Raw genomic sequence first — 19,423 nt, 5'->3', positions numbered from 1 at the left:
TAGTGTGGGGTGCTAAAGCTCAGCTCTCAGCATACACACATATGTACAAAAAAGGATTGTCCAACACAGTAATTAACTTTCTAAAAGAAAAGTATGTTTATTACACACTAGGACTAAATCCCACACAGCTACATTCAGAGTTCACAGTAGAATGCAGGAGTTAGAGTCCATTGATGCCTCTCTCCGCTATGTCCCTGGTCTCATCCTCTAACTCAGCTAGATCTTCCCTTTGAGGCATGATGTAGATATAATTAGCTCATGAGTACTTTTAATAGGGCACAGTTTCCTAATATGTAAACAGCTACTCACCCAAGAACAGATGCAAGGCTGCTGATCGGGCAGAGTTCTGGTGGATGCCCTGTTCCATTCTGGCTTAAGCACCCCCCTGCTTCTGGGGCTGAGCATGAGCCAGACATCAGGGTTAGGCCTTCCTTGCATTGCATCTGAGGCCGGTCATTTAGTTGAAGGCATTTCAATACAGCACTGGGTCGCTGCAGTGGACAATATAGTGACATTCGGCTGCGCAGTTCTGGAAGGTTGCAGCATGGGTCAGTTAGATCCTTGGCAGCAGGTGAGGTATTGGTGGCCTCACTGGCTGGGTATAGTAACTACAGCTCATGCAACACTATGGTTGGTTACTTCTTGGTGCAGCAGTTATGTTATGTGGCACTTGATCCCTAGGCACAGCAGCTTGGGTCATGTTTCACTCAGCCCTTTGGCACAATGGCTCAGTCACTTTACACAGCTCCAGTTATACCCCAGCGCACAACTTAACATCCGCGCCTTCTCGATTCCAACCGTGAATACCAGGAGATTCTGCAACCCTCTAACAACGAGGCATATAGTTTGCTCTCAGTAGTCCTCCGTTCCTGCAGACCCACCGCACTGGAATCACACTTCACCTCATTCCTGGATAGCCATTCTACCTTCAGGGTAGTAAGTAGGGGTGGGCGGTGAACTTGGCACCGCGGGCGTAGTTCACAGAGATGTGAAGGTCAGCCAAAAACTCTGCCCCCACCACGTAGCGAAGTTTTACTGCAATGCTTGCCTGATCCTAGCATTGCAGCGGCCGTGACACAGCCCTCCCTTGTGCAGTCTGTGGTGTGCAGTAAGGAAGGGTTCTCATGCCTGCTCTGGGATTTGTGGTTGCATCACTCGCCAGTTAATGTGGCGCTTGCAGTAAATGCTGTTGCTCTGCCAGGCAGCATCAAGACTTCTGTGCCCCACACCCACCCCATGAACCCAGAGTGGGATCGTTTTGAAGTGCACAGAGGAGGTGCATGTATGAGGGTGCAACTCCATGATGCTGCGGAAGAAGGTCTGCTGTGGAAGCGGAGAGGGTGGAGAGGAGCGCACTGCGGTTGCTTCAGATGGGAGGCACACTCTTTCTGACTGCAAAAGGTAATGGATTATGAACAACTTGGAAAGTTCTGGTTTACATCTCTTGTTGTCAGTTAGAAAACAGAAGAAAAGTGGCTGGGTCCACAATAAGCCAAGCTCTCTTACAAGAACTGCGATTGGCTTCAGACCACAGTAGACTACAATCTTATCACCACAGTGCTGCATAGTTATTTGTTTTGTAGTGCTCACATGATGCCTTAAGGGATTTTGCTACAAAGCGATGAGGTGGGAACTGAGTCATACATCTGTATAACAAACTGCATATATAAGCACTGTAACGAGTTGTGCACCTTTTTCAATGAGTATATGCACATATAATAATTTGTTAAAACTACAAGTAGAAGAGCAGCAGCCATCACAGCTCAGAATTTGGCTTGTGGTCGCCACTCTGCATGACTGAGCTCCAGTGCCAGAGGGCATGCACCTTCTCACAGAAGTACCCGAATTGTGCATGTGGACAAATGTTGAAAAGGATGCAGAACCTGTGTTCAGTATTATTGTTTGAGCTTCTGGGGCCACATCATGATGTTGAGGGCTAGTGGGCATAGACAGAGAAAAGTGATTTCTGCCCACCTACAATCACTACACTGCCTCTTGTGTTTTCATCTCCATGTCTTGATTTTTAGCCTGGAAACAGTCTGGCTCCTTGTGGTATATTATAGTACCTTAGGGAGGCAGATAGGGCAGACAATGTTCCACTTATCCACATGACGTTTGTCCTACTCCTAAATGCATCTGTATTTTTCGAAATCTGTCAGTCCACCCTGGCAAGCTATACTAGCCTTTGAAGTCCTAACCATAGATGTCAATTCAGTGACATATAATTGTCTCTGCCCAGGCTCTGTCAACCTTCTGGAGATAAGGCACCCAGAAATTGCCATTGTGTGCAAGGAGCAGCAGGCACCGGCTCGAGTGTTGACAGTCCTGCTCAGGGGAGAGCAGAAGGGAGCCTGAGCACAGTATCACTCATGCTGTGTCAACTGGGAAGGTTAGAAGGCTGTGGGGGAGTAAACAGGGAATTTTTTTACCCCTTACTGAGTGGTCAAATGCTAGAGAAATGGTCAGCAACTTGGAGATAGTAGAGCTAAAATTGAAGCAGTTGAGGTGAAACTACATTTTCTCAAAGATGACCAGTGGATGCTTGGCAACCCTGTTCAACAGTAGGCAGGGCTACTGCCTCAAACCACGCACTTTACTAAACAGCTATGAGGAATTAAAGATTGAGTGTGCAGTGGAGGATTGAATAGAAGATGCAAAGGGCCATGTAAGGCTCAATAATTTGCATATGACAGGCGTGTCCTTAAAGATAGAAAACACTAACAATACTTGGAATGTTGAATAATGGTAGGCAAAGCAGATCACCACTAGGGGTGGCAGACTCAGTCTGCACATGGAACTCAGAGGAATTCCACTGAGTTCTTTGTGGAACTCCACAACTCTGCCCCTAGTAGTAGGACTTCTTCCTTCTAATAGCATGCAAGCTGGTATCTAGGAACTCAAAACAGTTGATAGCCCCACTCTTCACCCTCATCATCTACTAAATTACAGTGCTCCAGGAAGCCTAATTAGAAGCTCCTCTCAGCAAAAGGACTAATTTCTAAATAAACCTGGTCTCCTTTCCCATCATATCAGTCCCTAGGTCTCCTCCAGCCAGCTTCAGGAATGTCAGCAATACACTTTCACTCTCTGGTTAAACAACTTCAACTCCATTGTGTGCACAAGACAAGGCCAGGAGCATCTAAAATGGATGCACATGACTCCAATAATAGGGTTCACTCATACACATAATGCATGTACTACATTGGCCACATACAAAACACGCATAATATAAATGTGGGGTGTTATTAATAAAGTATGGGCAGGTGCGTTAAGCAGGACTTTACATGAGTGGGCCAGCAGGCCTCCAATCCAGTGACAAAGACATAAAAGTCAGGCTACAAATATGGATTCACAAAACATTATATATTGCACTGTTTGCATAATGAGGACATGCTTGGTGCTTTCCTCTGGGTTATAAGTCAAGTTTGGGACCTTGCTCACGTAAATGTGGCTCCATACTCTGGTTTCAGGGGGCAGGTACATGTAATTCGCCACACTGTAGTACATTTACACTCAGAAAGGGTGAATAGCCAAAAGAAGAATATTTACTACAAACTGTAAGGGAAAATATACACATGTATGTATAAATTCTTTCATCTAACAATTTAGGATGACTGTTGATCATGTTTTCTAGAGAAAAAGACAAGATCCAATATTATCATCCAAGCCTAACCACAAAATGGTTTAACACACAAATTAAAGGTGTTAGTTAACATTTAAGTGAACTCTTAAAGAATGACTTTCATTAACACGATTCTAACATGCATTTGCAACAAATTACCGCCTATTGGGGATGCTTATTTATTGTACAGAAGGAGGTAAATTATCCCATGTATTCTCATACAGTTGCTCCTTAATATGCTTCTACTTTGCCCTGCTTAAAGGACCTCACTATAAGCAACCTTGTTTAATTAATGTACCCCCTTCTTTCAATGTGGTAATATTGGGAAATATTTTAAGAATGTTATAGGCCTCATGATGTAAATGTTTTAATGTTGCCTGCTTGAAGAGATGAAGATATGTGCAGTGGATCACCTGCAGTATGAAGACATCCCCACTAGGCCGGCAGGGATCTGTGTGACTTCAGTGGGGCTGCCACTGTGGCAACTGCCATGTAGCCAATGCTGCCTTGAAAAGCAGATTCCTTATTTGTTAGGCTTACTTTGCATTTTTTTGTTTTTTTAAAAGCAAATTTCCAAAGCTGAAGTTAGCTTTCAGAAAAGGAAAAACAATAGCGCTGACATTCAGAGAGAATTCTCCCTACCCAGAAGACCATTGTGCATGCTCCCCACTCACGACCGAGTCCAGGGTATGGAAAACAAATGACGGTTGCACCACCGTAAATTGGATGGGACTGATGCCATTGCATACTGAAGAATGCCTAAGTGGGTTTCCTATCTCTAATTGGGATTGGAGGGGGGGCACAAGTTTTCCCAACAGTAATTTTGTTGTGTAGCACATGCGCTCTTTCACTAAACTCTAAATAACCACGAAAATGCCAAATCGTTTCCTAGGGCCCACATCTGAAAAAAATAATAGAAGTAAGGTCCTGGAAGATGAAGTGACTTGCCTTAGATGCTTTTAATGATAAGACATACATGTGTACTGGTCAGAGTGTAAGGTAATAAAGAAATAAAAAAAAGATTAACTAGTGGTGGATGCATTAATTGAAAAACATTTTATTTAATCTGAAATATGCTTATCATCTCCTTTAGTTGTCCATATATCCAAAGGAAACAACAAGTAAAAGGGTGCCTGAATCAATCAAGCAATACAGTAAAGTGCTTTGTAGTTTATACAGTTTATACAGTGGTGAAATCAAATAACAACGTCAGATGGAAACATCTAAAGGCAACAAGTCAGATTCTACATCAGTGTTTCTCACCATGTTCGATATAATGTCTACTACAACATATTTGTTGTTTTGTAGTGTTTAAATAACTGGTGTTACCACAAAACTTGTATCATCTACCTTTGAAAGGCTTGCTGAGGACAATTTATTTAATCCCCAAGTTCCACCAAGATTTGATTCTGCAGTGATATACATACTATAAAACCATCCTTTACCACCACAAAGTGGCCAATTCCAAGTCCACTGGAGCTGTACCTCTGGTCAGGATACCACGCTTACTGGCTACAAGAGGGCTGATGATCCTGCTCTCAGATTTATTTGGTGTGCGAACACAAGGACTGTTTTACAGGGTGTGAAACAAACTCTGGTAAAACCACTGGACTTCCAGGGTATACCACAGTCACATCTAGGCCCAATCCCCACCAGAACCCCAGCACGGTATAGGACCTATTTGAGAAGTTTTGGAACTTGCCCTGATGTCAGCTTCTTTCTGCACACCATGGTCTTTGCACAGCAACTTGCCGTGGCCCCTGTTCTCCCCTTTACTATCTGCCTAAAGCAGGAGGTAAATGTATTTTAAAAAGTCCTCATAATCTGGGGATATCTGCAATACCTGACCTTTTAATTCTCATTCTAACTGGTTATTTCCCATTCCTGGGACTTTGACTAATCATGAACCCATTTCTTGGGGGAGAGAATGAACAGAATGGTTAATTCCAGTCCCAATATCTCAGCACTGTAAATCCGGCTGACTCTGCATTGGAGCCAGAAATTAAGTTGGTGGTAGTTAAGGGCTAGGAGAGCATTCCCAATCTGAAAACTCACAAACTCTGAAGGGAATAAGCAGGTGCCTTTCTTGGCACAAAAGGTTTCTGATAAAGATTACTAACTGCTGGTTCCTCACCTTAGAATATTACCCAGACATCAGATTGGATCAGGAAATCTTGAGCAGTACTTCTGCGTGCCGTTAGGTGGCATTGATTAGCTCCACATCAAAGGTGTCCACATTGGAAGTGATGTGAGTGGTGCCTATATAGGCATCACCCCGGCGCGCTGGCATTAGTTACTTTCTTTCCGCGTCAACAGCACTGATCCAGATAGCTATTTTAATCACTTTTTGACCATCTTTTTCAACTTGTTGTCTATTCTTTTGAGAAATACGCTCCCATTGAGAGAGGGAACATGTCCCACAGTAAACCCACCAGTTTTAAGCTTTGTGGGAAATGATGATGACAGATAGCTGCTTCTGATCCCCACTTGATCTGTCTATGGTGTTTGGGGTTGGACCACGACTCCAGGGCTGTACCAATTGTTGGTCAGTGCACCAGAAGGCAACCTGAGAGGGAGCCATGAAGATCCTAATGGCGTGGCAAAAGTAGGCACCACATCATTCACAGTTCTGATCCCAAGGAAGATCTAAGGAGGGAAACAGCCTTTACAATGCAGGTATTACCACACAATGCCTTTACCAAGCATCATTCACCATGCATTGCCTTTACAATCAAATGCCTTCACAAAGCATGCCTTTACCATGCATGCCTTTACAATGCAAGGTGGAAGGTAAGTGTATTGAGGGTAGTAGGCATGTATGTATTTTTCTGTGTGTTTGTGTGTATATATATATATATATATATATATATATATATATATATATATATATATATATATATATATATATATATATATATATATATATATATATATATATATATATATATATATATATATTATCTACTGGCGGTCGCCAGTAGATAGTTATAGTTAGGACCGTGTTTCCATAGGAAATCCGCAACATTCTATTTGGAATAACTTTGGCCCCGGTTGACGAATCCTCGCAAAAGTTTCAAAATAGGTGGGGCGCTCTGCTCCTCTCCTACCCTAAAAGTCTCGGGGGGATTCGTCAAGCGGGGGCTGAGAAAAAAGGGGGGTCCCAAAACGCGTTTTACCCATGCAATTTTCCATAGGGACCTTTAGTCCAAGGTACAGCCCGAACGGCTGAACAGAATTACTTGAAATTTGGCAGAGAGGTAGTCCTCAGGTCAGGGAAGTGCCTTTTGCAGGTCTGGTGTCAATCTGTTCAGTAGTTCCTGAGAAAATCAAAAGTAAAATCATATATATATGTGGGCGGAGCCTAACCACACATCTCATCCTGAGATCTGATTGGCTGTCAGCACTTCATCCAAGAAGTGTTGGCAGCCATCTTGGGACCAATATACATGATAGCACCTCATTAAAAAGCATTGCAGTTAATAGAAGGTTTTAAGACTTTAGTTACATTACAAATCATTTGTTGATGGTACCATACTCATTTTAGGAATTGTGGTATGTTCTAAGGTGATTTCACCATGTGAAAAAGCCTTCTGCTGGGATATCATGATTGAGAGAAAAATATTTTCTCATGCTTTTCCCACAGAGGTTTGGAAGGTGATCTATAAGCTAAACTGAGAGCTTATTTTCTGTAAATTCACATTATCTTTCTCAGTCATGTGAGAATGAAGTCTGACATTCTCAGTAAAACATGTACATCCAACAAGGGCAGAGACTGTCAGTTGATTCCTTTGTGTTCTACTGCAGCTTCCCAGAGTGTTCCAAAGAACAACTAGAGCGCTAACAGTCCTACTTATGATAAACATATGGCACACCTGAAGCCATCTTGCTTGGATTAAAGTGGTAACTCTTAAAATATTTAATTTAAAAAGGAACAAAATGAGGGGGTTCATTTTTCCATAAAAAGTATGATTAGTGCTGCAGAAAGAAAAATTAGGGCACATTTTGAGTGACTTCTCAAATCCTCTTCTATTTCATTAAAAAATTCTGACATGCAGACTGAAACATGCACTTTCAATACCAGCAGCAGTTTTCCCTGGTGAGCAGTAGCTTTACTACAGTGATCTAATGAGCAAAAAGAGTGCTAACATTCTGAATTTATGGCAAATGTGAGACACATCTGAATGCCTTCTTGATGGAATAAAAGTAAAAAACTGAAAGTATTTCCTACTGAGGAGGCTGCAGTAAATAAGGAAATTAGGAAACGTCATAACAAATAAGTCTCCCAAGATGGCCACCAGAGACAAAAGAGCCCAAATGTAGCCCAAATATCACCCAGATGTAGCCCAAGTATAGCCCAATGACAGAATGTCCCAGAGTGTTCTTAAAAACAACTAGAGCACTTACTGTCTTTATTATGACAAAAGTATGGCACACCTGAAGCCATCTTGATTGGAATAAACTGGTAACACTTAAAACATTTAATTTAAAAAGGAACACAATGAGGGGGTTCATTTTGCCATAGAAATTATGATTAATGCTGAAGAAAGAAAATGAGGGCACATTTTGAGTGACTTCTCAAATCCTCTTCTATTTCATTAAAAAATTCTGACATGCAGACTGAAACATGCACTTTTAATACCAGGAGCAGACTTCCATTGTGAACAGTAGTTTTACTACAGTGATCTAATGAGCAACTAGAGTGCTAACATTCAGAATTTATGGCAAATGTGTGACATATCTGAATACCTTCATGATGGAATCAAAGTAAAAAACTGAAAGCATTTCCTACTGAGGAGACTGCAGTACATAAGGAAATTAGGAAACTTCATAACAATAAATCTCCCAAGATGGCCACCGGAGACAAAAGAGCCCAAATGTAGCCCAAAATCACCCAGATGTAGCCCAAATATAGCCCAATGACAGAAGTGTGCAAAACACTTATTATTTTGTGTTTTTGCAGTGTTATATAGTGCAGACTTGTCAGGTATGGGAGTGCTTTACATGAGCATTGGTTACATCACACAAGAACAAATTCATTTTGGTTGTAGACATGGGGAGACTAAGTGATTTGACCAGAATCACAGAATATCGAGCTGAAGCAGAAACTCCAACCTGGTTCCCCAGTTGCAAAGTCTGCAGTTCTGGAAGTAACACCACATCCTCTCCCCTAAGTGCAACATTTAATCAAGTGGTCAACTGGATAAAAAAACATAAAGATAACAAATGATTTAAAAGTGCTTTGTCGCTATTTGAAAACTCAGAAAATATGTCCTTACTTTAGTCTTTTAGAGCACTAACCATAATTTTGATGCCAATAAGACCCTCTCATATATGTAATTTCTAAAGGAAATGCTCTAGGTATTACAGTTTTGATTACATCAAGATGACGTCAGGGGTTCCACACTTTTTTAATAAATATAGAATGTTAGCAATCTAGTTGTTCATTAGGATACTGTTGAGAGGCAGAGGCCAGGGGCACGGACTCTGAAAATTGAAGGCAGGTAGGAGGGTGCAAAGGCAACAATTTAACCACACTGAGCAGGCAGGAAGGGCCGTGGCAGCACAACAGACTATGGAGGGCAGTGGAAAGGGGGGCAGGGGCAACAAACCAACAATACAGGACATGCAAGAGAGGCTGTGGCAATGTAATAGACCATTGTGGGCAGAAGGAAGAGGCAATGGTAGTACAACCATACATGCCAACAGACCCGATTCAGCCAGGAAACATCCAATGTTTTTAAGCTCAAATGGGCTTTATTTGATCTGTCTCCTGTCTACAATCTCCTCTTTTTCAATGTAACTCAAAGGGGAAAATAAATACCCCAGTTTTTTTTCAAAATCTCCCTCTTACCAAGTTCAAAATGTTCGCAAGTATGGTACATTGGATCATGGAAGGAAATGGGGTAGGGACATGGACTTGGATAACAGAGGACAGGAGGGACATGGAGAGGTGCACCAAACTGACCCTGCAGGGCAGGCATCAGGGTTTGCAGCAGCACAATACACCACACAGGGCATGCAGGACGGGAGTGCAGCACAACAATCCATAGAAAGCAAGAGGGAGGGGACAGGACCATGCACATGGACAACAGAGAACAGAGGGGCAAGAGGCAATGGTAGCTAGCTGACCATAATGGACAGACAGGAGAGAAAGCTGCAGCATAACAGACCATAAAGGGCAGGAGGGACGGATCAGGGGCATTACAATGGAACAGACAAGCCAGGAGGGAGGGAGTAGGGGTCTGCACATGTAAACAGAGGGCTGGGGGCAAGGGGGCAGGGCAGGAGCAGCAAGATAGCCATGGAGGTCAGGCAGGATGGGCACTAGAAGCAAGACACACCATGAAGAGCAACACTGAGACTGTGATGGCATACACACAGACCATGGAGGGAAGGTGGGAGGGGGTCAGGGGCAGCTAACTGACCACACAGGGAAGGTGGGAGGGGCCATGGCAGCACAGAAGACCATGCATGGCAAGTGGGAGGGTTAGTGGCAGCACAATGGCTATGATGGGCAAGAAGGAGGGTGCAGGGGCATGCACAAAGGACGATGGAGGATAGAAGGGAGGGTCAGGACCTGTGCACAGACAAGAAAGTTCAGGGGAAGGGGCCTCACAACAGACCGCACGGGGCAGTCAGGAGGAGCAGTTGCACCACAACAGACCAGGGAGGGCAGAAGGGTGTGGCAGTACAATGGACCATGTAGGACAGGAGGAAGAGGATAGGGGCATGGCATGTGGACAGGCAGGGTGGAGGTGGCAGGGACAGGTTACAGTCATCTGACAATGCTAGGCAGGTGGGAGGGGAGTGGCAGCTCAACAGAACACTCAGAGTAGATAGGAGTGGCAGGTCCATGGAACATGGTGGGCAAAAAGGATGGAGCAGGGGCATGCACAAAGACATCGGAGGGCAGGGGGAAGGAGAATAGGGGCAGCAAGCTAAGCACAGAGTTTAAGCAGGAGGTCAATGATGGGGCATAGAATTGGGCAATGGAGGGCAGGAGGAGTGGACTGGTACATCATACTAAATTTAGGGCAGTGGCAGCACATCAGACCATGCATGGCAGGAGGTAGGAGGCTAGTCCATGGATTCCCACAACAGAGGATAGGGAGGAGGGGGATGGGGCAGCAAGCTAACTGTTCAGAGAAGGCGGTATTAGGAACTTTATTGTTTTTAAAACGTGTGTCTGTGCGAACTACTTAAAATATGAACAAGTATGCAGCATAATCTCACTTTTATTCAGGAAGAAGAGGACGTTTGTGACTGTGACTCCGGGCTCACTAGGCAGAAACACCCCCTGACCCTCCACCCCCTATCGCAAAATGTAATGCCCATGAAAAGGGTAGGTGAACACAGTGTTATATAGAACATAGTCCTGAGAGCACGATTGATAATGAAAACTAGATATAGTGTATGGTATAAACTATGCACCAAAAAGTGTGATATAAGATGAACCGGGCGTGAAATATAAAATGCAATACATTGTGCGCAATTACAGATTCATTGGAGAGCGCGAGATAGCACAGGCACTAGCGCGTGCTATGCGATATGCGCCTTGGAGTGTAATATGCACAGGGCAGTGTTGTGTAACCTAACTAGTCTCTAAAGTTGTAATATAAAATATGTGCTGGGGAGTGTAACGTTGCATATGCACTGTGACAAAGATATGGATCCCAGATTGTAATATGTATGGCATAGCACTGTGCGTTATAACATAGGCATCGAGGAAGGCACGTTAGATGGGGCAATATAACCCGTGCGAAGACAAGTGTGGCATGACATATTCACGGGGTGGTGTTACAGTGCACATGGGCTAGAGAGTGTCATAGCATATGCACTAGCTAGTGGAATACAACACAGAGGTGTGTGGCACTCAGCAGGCAATGGTGGGTGTAACACGGCATTGGGCCCTGCCAGGAGCGCGCTGTGACTCTCAAGTGATGTTCGTCCCCTTTCCAGAGAGTAAAATAAAAAGTATTACACATCCGGCAGTGGATGTGTGTTTTATTAACCGTGAGGGGGGTTTCTTGCATAGTTTTGGTCGAATTTTTGTCGAATCCCCTTTGAATGGCTTGGTGTGCATGTGTATTAAATGTGCCAGTCAATAGCTACCCATGTTTGTATAAATAAACGACAAGGGTGTCTACCGGGATTAGGCACGGTAGGGCATCAGACATGTCAGAGCTTCACTAGTGGTGTAAATACATTCCACGTGGATTCATTGTATGCATAGTCGCCTTTTAATGAATATCACGCAAATCGTCATGGTGATAGGTACGTACGGTTTGTCCAGCATGTCCTAGGTGTGTCTATAAATATATATTTTTTAAAAATAATAAAAAACAGTGGCCGGCCCTGGGGATTGGGGTCAAAAAAATATAATTAGGAGACAGGCCCTGGGGGATGGGGTCATCAGGGCCAATAAATTAGAATAAGAAGGGGAACCACACAGCCCCCCTTCTTAAAAAACTAAAATAAATAAAAGACTGGCATCGTGCCGGAGGCCACGCCCCCTCCCTGCAGCACTCTGCAAATGCACCCTCTGGCGAATTGTAAGTTGGGGAATTAATTCCTCTTCAATACTGAGGGTCCCTGAGGGCCAACTAGCCCAACAGGCATCTCCAATATGCGCCAGGGAGCTGCCCTGCAGACAGGTGTTCTGAGGCCAAGCCCCTTTTTACACCTCTCTGCAACGCAGCTCTGTGGCGCTTACTGGAGGTACCTAGTGGTCTAGTTTGACCCTAGGGACCCTTAGGATTCAAGGGGACTTAATCTCTCAACTTAGAACAGCCACAAGGCGCGTTTACACAGTGGTGAAGGGAGGGGACGGGGCCTGAGGTGACGTGTGCAAACACGCACTATGGCACGTTTTAAATTGGGGATATAATTTCCCTTCAATACTGAGGGCCCCTGGGGGCTAACTAGCCCACCAAGTGCTTCCAGTAAGCGCCACTGAGCTGCATTGCAGAGAGGTGGTCCAGGCTGTGCCACTTTTTACACCTCTCGGCAAAGCAGCTCTGTGGCACTTACTGGAGGTACCTAGTGGGCTAGTTGGGCCCTAGGGACCCTCAGGATTCAAATGAACTTAATCTCCCAACTAAAAACGGACACAGGGCGTGTTTACACAGTGGTGAAGGGAGGGGACGGGGCCTGAGTTAACGTGTGCAAAAATGCCCTGTGGCCTGTTTTAAGAGGTAGTTTTAATCCCCCTGCCCTATATATACTAGGGGCTTACAGAAGAGGTCATGCTAATCACAGGGGGACCCCAACGCATAATGTTCCCTAATGTATGTAGGTGTTTTCACTGTATTCTAAGTGTCTTTTAACATAGCACTGGCTCTAGGACTGGTTAGTCAGACTCAGTTACCACCAGTATCCGTCTGAAAAAGTTGAGGGTACAGGATGATTTTGCAACAAGGCTTCTTTCTGCTCTTCTTTTTGTTCTTTCTGCACGTTATCCTACTTCCTGCACTTTTCTTCGTCTTTGAGGACTTCTGTTGCTTCTTTCTGCACTTCTTTTTTTTCTTTCTGTGCATTTTTTCTTCTTTCTTCACATGTCCTATCTCTGTAGGCATAGTTAGAAATTAGCATTTAAAAAACCTTTGAAATTCACAGAAAAAACCATAGGTTTCAGGCACGTTATAGTTAGGAATTAGCATTTAAAAAACCTCAGAAATTCACTGAAAAAAACATAGGTTTCAGGGGTGTTATAGTTAGCTGGACTTTTCACTTGTACAAAACCATTGAAATTCCCCCGTTATAGTTAGTTCAGCTAACTATAACTTGCGCGCCCGCAATGCACTGCTGATGACGTCACATATTACATCACTCATGATATGGTCAGTGACATCACTCATGACATCACTGATGACATCTCAAATGACATCACTGATGACATCACTGATGACATCATCCTTGTGATAGAGTGGCAGACCTCCTCTCACCCTCATATAACCTTTGATACACACATTCAAAAATAGAGACTAAAATGTTCAAAACAATGGACATACCAATACCAGTTACAACAACCTCTTCAGTAATTCTAAGATCCACATACACATCCCCTCATTCACCAACAGTCCTATACAGTCACTCATACATGTACTCACTCATCATATGTACTCATACACCTATACATCCTGTTACACAATGCCACTCATCCATAGAGTTACTCACACACATAGTCACTCATGCTAATAAAGAATCAAACATACATTTACTTGCATATACAGTTATACACACACCACCACACTTACTTCTACGGAAACTTACACATACTTAGTCTTTTAAACAATCACTTATAGAAACACATACTTATTCATACAGGAACTCTTTCAATCTCTCACTCTCACATATACTCACTTATATACACCAATAGTCACATATACTTGTTTAAAACATATGTAGTTACTCATAAAGACACTATTGAGAGAGTCATTCACTCACTAACACACCCCTACACACACTCATCCACCCATACAGTCCTGCACACATGCTGTCTTCAACACATACGAACAGTGAGTCACTCATTCATGCACCTATGCACTACGTAATACCCCCCACCGAACCATGCAGACACTCAGACTGATACTCAAAAAAACAACTAATAACCTATATAGACACCCATGTAGCTACTCACCAACCCATGCAGCCACTTATACACAAAGTGAGAGACTGATACAGATATTTACATATTTAAACATTACTCACTAAGCCATGTATTCACTAAGATACTTAATCAGTCAGTTATACAATCAATTTTTCAAAAACAAATCACCCATTTAGACACTTTCATACCCATTTATTCTTCCATCGACCTTGAGATATACATATATAAAACATATTTAATTTTCAGAAAAACACACATTCACTGGATGATGTCATCAGTGATGTCATTTGAGATGTCATCAGTGATGTCATGAGTGATGTCACTGACCATGTCATGAGTGATGTAATATGTGACGTCATCAGCAGTGCATTGCGGGCGCGCGAGTTATAGTTAGCGGAACTAACTGTAACGGGGGAATTTCAATGATTTTGTACAAGTGAAAAGTCCAGCTAACTATAACACCCCTGAAACCTATGGTTTTTTCAGTGAATATATATATATATATAACCTACTGCCAGTCGCCAGTAGGTAGTTATAGTTAGGACCAAGTTTCCATAGGAAGAGCATTTTTTGTTTTGCTTACAAAGAGGTACAAAAGAGGGTGGTGATGGACGGAGCATCAGAACCAATCAAACACTCACACCCAGTCAACAGATCTGGGTTTGATCCATCACCGTTCTTTAGCCCACTCTGCCACCCCAGTTCAGACATGGCCATATGCAAATCAGTCTGACCCTGTGCCTCATGGGAACAGTCCAGCCCGAACTGCCAAGCCATGCCTTCCCTGGACCGGAAACAAGCTTCCTAGGACCGGTTTCTGGCATTTCAGCCATCTTCAGCCAGGCTTGCTTGAATCCAGTGGCAAAGTGAGCAAGGGACTCACGTCTGAGCATACCCTGCCAACTTATGGCGAACAAAGAGGTACAAAAGAGGGTGGTGATGGACGGAGCATCAGAACCAATCAAACACTCACACCCAGTCAACAGATCTGGGTTTGATCCATCACCGTTCTTTAGCCCACTCTGCCACCCCAGTTCCGACATGGCCATATGCAAATCAGTCTGACCCTGTGCCTCATGGGAACAGTCCAGCCCGAACTGCCAAGCCATGCCTTCCCTGGACCGGAAACACGCTTCCTTGGACCGGTTTCTGGCATTTCAGCCATCTTCAGCCAGGCTTGCTTGAATCCAGTGGCAAAGGGAGCAAGGGACTCACGTCTGAGCATACCCTGCCAACTTATGGCGTCGTTTGATGAATCTTCATGAAATTTTCCAAACTAATTCTTTGCTCATATCAGCTCCTATGATGAAAGTTTGGGGATGATTCATCAAGGGGGGGCTGAGAAAAAAATGGGGGTCCCAAAACGTGTTTTCTCCATGCAATTTCCATAGGAAACTATAGACAAGGCTACAGATGGTGAACGATATTACCCCAAATTTGACAGGGAGAAGGGTCTTTGTCTAGAAAGCATGCTTTTGTTTATTTGGTGTAAATATGTTCAGTAGTTTTGGAGAAATATCGAAATTTGCAGATATTGATATTTGGGAATTCTGCCATCTGATTGACTGAGGCGTTACGAGCACGAGCTTGCTGCTTATTGGCTGTGAGCTGTTGCAACTAGGAAGTGTTGGCAGCCATTTTGTGATTCGGTTGAAAAGAGTAAGGGGGAAAAAGGGCGAAAATAGTAGGAAACAGGGATAGGAGCTCTGTGGGAGAGTGTGAAGTGAAGTAATCACTCCTGCCGGTCTGAAAGTGTGGTGTTGCTCAGAGTGACATGGTGCTGAGATGAGATGCTGCTACACTCGGGTATGAAACCGAGAGCTTAAACCGTGAGGTCATTGCTGTAAAGTGATGTGCTTTGGTCTTTGTAGCATACCTGTGGAAGTAGTGTTAGTAGGCGTTTATACCATACAGGGAGTGGGAAGCAAACTACTCACCCCTACTGGTCTGAAGACTCGGGAATTAAACCGTGAGCTCATTGCTGTAAAGTGATGTGCTCTGGGCGCTGTAGCATACCTGTGGAAGTAGTGTTAGTTTGCGTTTATACAATACAGGGAGTGGGAAGCGAACTACTCACCCCTACCGGTCTCAAGACTCGTGGATGAAACCATGAGCTCATTGCTGTAAAGTCATGTGCTCTGTTTAGTATTCCAATGTAAGTCATAGTAGAATTTTAGTATGTAATGCTACTAGAATGTAAGTATGTAATGTTAGAATATAGGGCTGTCATGAGGGAAATCTTGGGGAGTTTGTACACGGTGCTGGAGAAGACGGTTGCCTTGCTGTCTGCTCCTGTTGGTAGCTGTTTAAGCTGTCTTCTTTTCCTGCAATAAATCTACTTATCAGATCCACTGCTGCCTTCCTCTTCACTACATAAATTTGGCGACGAGTGGGAGAAGGTAAAAAGAAGGCAGCACTCACAAATATTTTGAGCTTCCTTGCGTTCTGCTGAAGACCCGTTTTCTTGGTGAAGCTGTTTCTACTCATACCAGGGTCGTCGGCTCATCGAACTATGTGATCCTACCTCTGGTAGGATTTATATTTTTTGATTTTAGGCTTCCTCTCTACACTCTGGTCGCTGTACTACACGTGTGCAAGTCGTGTTAGTATGCGTTTATACTAATTATGTAGTTATGCAGTAACCAATGCATCATGGCCCTATGGAGTGCCACCTCCCAGGCGCAGCTCATACAATGTCCCGGGGTGTGCGTCTGCGGGACATTTATGTTTGCTATTGCAGGGCGGGAGCATGGCTTCCACTCTGTGATAGCAAATCCTTGTTTGCCTCATTGAAGCGAGAGGAGGAAAACCTTGTATCACTTCAGTAAAGCGGATCCGGATGGTAAAAATTGAGAAAAAAATAAAGCGGGGTCTCACTCGTTCATTTAAATGAGCCCCCTGGTGGGTAATGTACTGGGGACAATCCTAATATTATATTGCGGGGTCTCTGCAGCACTGGGGACCTTAATCTCACATGTAAATTAGGCGCGGGAGGGCACAGAGACGTTTCGCAGCCTAGGGGATCGCCACGTCCCCGGATATTGTTTACTAATTGTTCGTAGGGCTTCGAGGCCAACTCAAGTCCGGGGATCAGCAACCTCCAGGGCTTTACTTAAATATGCAGGGTGGGCCTCGCCAGTCCTTCAAGCCTTGGTGGCCATAGGCAGTGCATTATTGGTTCTGTAATCACATGGGCAGTACTCATGGTGTTATAAAGTGATACACTCATAGAACCCTTGCAGTTGTAGAATTACGCAGGCTTCATTTATGTAATAGTCTGTAGGTTTATATTTCGTAGGTGCACCGCAAAATTACAAATGTTTTCCCTCATAACCTCCTATCAACCGCCAATTTTCACAATAAACTACAGACAAGTGTTGTCAGAAAAAAAAGACCCATACACTCACTTATTTATTGGTAAAAAAATAACTTTTATTAAAACAACACAAATAAATGGAAACCTAACTTTATTCAAACAAACAACAGTAAAACATGAAAGAAGTGGGTGGGACTCCTCCGGAAGCAGCGTACAAAACCTGCCAGGGAAAAAAGAAACATAAGTATGTCTGCCATGTCCAAGAGAAAAAGAAAGGTAATCAGAATGAAAGGAAGAAAGTGAGGACAGAGAGCGAGTGGGTGGAAGCGAGAAGGAGAGGGAGAGTCAAAAAAACAGAGGGAGGAGGAGACAGAGTGTCAGCCTACTGCACCCAGCTCTCACTGTTAACCTCCCGTCAACCGTGTGTCTGGGATGCTGGGGTCCGCGAGAGAGAGTGCGATCCAGCAAGTCTTTAAAATGAAACAGAGACATGAATGAGGCCAGAGATTACATTATTATCTACAGCAACATCGCTTGCCTGCACCTGTGCATCCAGGCTGCTGCACCCCAGCCCCTTCCCCCGCACTGTGCTCAATTGCAGCTCCTGTGCACCGAGGCTTCACTGTTCACCTGCCACAACCGGTGTGTCCAACGACATGCCGGTGCGAGCTCCAACTCCAGGGTGCCGCTCTTAGGGTAGCACAGCAGGCCTCCGGTCGGGGACGGTGTCTTGATACCATGATGGAAGGCGTCAGAATGCCCAGGGCCTCATCAGGGGCTGAGCATCCGCTCTGCCGATTATGGTGGCACTAACTCAGTGTCTGAAAAGGGAGAAATAATATAATGGTGTAAACGTCTTGAGGTAAATGAAGGTTTATTTCAAGCTTAATAGAGAACACCAGTTGAGTGCATTCTTCCTTCTTGAAGTACGATCTACGAACTGTTAGTGGTAATTGTGGTTCAAAGAGGAGTTGGAGTGCACGAGAATACACAAGGTTAAATAATAATATGTTATGCCAATGTTCACATACAAAAGAACAGAGCGCATGCTAGAAGCATAATGTGCGTGTGCAATGCAGTGGCGCAAGCCTGTGTGCATGTAGACATAGTAGTCAGCTCACTACAGTGCCCCAAAAGCCAACGCCATGTGTCTGTAGGGCAGCGCTGTCCGCTGGCTCAGGCCTACAGTATGGTCCAGCAGGTCCTTAAAATGAGACAGAGTTGTGACTGAAGGAGGTCAGAGATCACATCATTACGCACGGCAACATCGCTTGTTTGCACCTGCGCACCCAGGCTGATGCACCTCATCCCTCCTGCTGCAAAGCGCTCAATTGCAGCCCCTGTGCACCCAGGTCCCACTGCTCACCTGCTGTCATTGGTGTGTGTCCAAACACGACGGCCAGCAGGGTTCACAATTCAGATGTAGTTTTCATTGCCAGGATGGTGTACACCTCATGGATCCCTTTTTTTTTATTGCGCATTGTGATATGTGAGGTGGATGCGGCCATATCACCTGAGGCAGTGTGGAAGAACTTGGACATGTGGCGTCGTCGTTATCCTATTAATAAGTACGCAAAGTGGGCTGGGCTTGCATATGCCAGGCCAGCGTAGGGGTGTGAATAATTATTCTGGGGACCTGGGCGTTGTTCAGTTCCTGCCTGGGCAGGAAGTGTACTTATGTGTGTCCCTGTTGTAGTTTTGACGTCGCACAATCCGCAATTTATATTAATGTAGCCGGTACCGAGAGGGCAGCAACTATCGCTAATGAAATGCTGTCCGAAAACATTGAATGGACAACATCACGTCGTTGTCAAGCTGGTGGATATGCGCAGACACGCATGTCAGTGGTGTGCGGTATTACTGAAAGTGTTGCTAT

At 44.2% G+C, this 19,423-nt stretch overlaps 1 protein-coding gene across 1 annotated transcript in view; it reads left to right on the top strand.

The window, feature by feature from the left end:
• The window catches only part of LOC146866841 (scavenger receptor cysteine-rich domain-containing protein DMBT1-like), a 279,548-nt gene that overhangs the window by 217,948 nt on the left and 42,177 nt on the right, over nucleotides 1-19,423 (top strand). The gene's annotated exons all lie outside the window — the stretch shown is intronic.

The sequence above is a fragment of the Triturus cristatus genome, chromosome 1_2 (assembly GCF_964204655.1).
Source record: "Triturus cristatus chromosome 1_2, aTriCri1.1, whole genome shotgun sequence".
Classification (NCBI taxonomy): Eukaryota; Metazoa; Chordata; class Amphibia; order Caudata; family Salamandridae; genus Triturus; species Triturus cristatus.
Note: the sequence above shows the minus strand (reverse complement) of the source record. Positions and strands in the feature narration are given on the sequence as shown.